Genomic DNA, 1163 nt, shown 5'->3' on the forward strand with positions numbered 1-1163 from the left:
CCCCCATCTATATGTTGTTTGTCCCCTTTTTTTGTAAATAAATTTTTATGTGTTTTTATACAAATTGGAGTGAGTTTACTGCCCAAAACCAAATTAGTATTTCCAGTGCCATACCTACCATCTATCAGAAAATTTATTCTCCCCCCCACACACACACTTGCTATTGTCACACTCCAGGGCTAAGATTTGCAGAAGCCTCTATGCTTTGGCTTTAAAAAGCTTGATTCCACAGTAACTGGGTCATAATCCTCAGAATTCTTGCTTTTCTTTCTGCACTGAGAACTTCAGCCCCACGGGGGGGGGATTGCCCCACAATCCACAAAATCCTGGCTATGGGTTTGTCTTATGTACATTCTCTGTCTGTTTCCTTTTACGTCCTCCAAGCCTGTGGCCCCCTTTGGCTTCAATCTTGCCAAACACTATATTGATTAAGTATGAATTTATCAGCCTTATCATAGGCCTCCAGGTAAAGGGACTTGTGGAGTACCCATATATGCAGGTGCACACACAAAGACAACTCAGTGGCACATTCAAGATAAACAGAACCTCAGTGGGGTCAATAGGGCTCATTGCCATAAGCCTGATGCTCACACATGAACATCAGAAGAGCCCTGTTGGATCAGACCAGTTGTCCATCTAGCCCAGGAAGCAGAGGGCGGGCTAAAGAAGGGGGCGGGGCTTCACCACGTGACCGCCCCGCCCCCTAGAGGTTCTCTTCCGGAGCTCCGTACCTGAGAGCTCCCCCCCGACTAGAGCCCTGGATCAGACCAGTTGTCCATCTAGCCCAGCATCTTTGCTCATGCACTACTTGACCACTTCCTCTGGAGGGCCAACAACAGGGCACAGAAACCAAGACTTTTCCCTGCTATTGCCTCCCGGCACTGGGATTCAGAGGTTGATTGCCTCTAAACTTGGAGGTTTCATGTTCATGCAACAGGATGACGTGGCAGGATGGACATTAACTCTACTTCAGATTGCAGGGAAAAGATTCCAGTTTCATATGATCCTTTGCATAAAAAAAAAGTCCCTGCAAGAACAGAGCAGGAAGAATGGTTTTATCACCTCTTTTCTTGCAATGCTGGGTTTCTATTTGCAGGGAGGGTTTTTTGTTTTTAATGTGAAGGAATATTCACAACTGGCATCTGAAGCAATGCAGTCAGTTT

The sequence above is a fragment of the Gekko japonicus genome, unplaced genomic scaffold (genome assembly GCF_001447785.1).
Source record: "Gekko japonicus isolate JY-2015 unplaced genomic scaffold, Gekko_japonicus_V1.1 scaffold297, whole genome shotgun sequence".
In the NCBI taxonomy this organism is placed as follows: Eukaryota; Metazoa; Chordata; class Lepidosauria; order Squamata; family Gekkonidae; genus Gekko; species Gekko japonicus.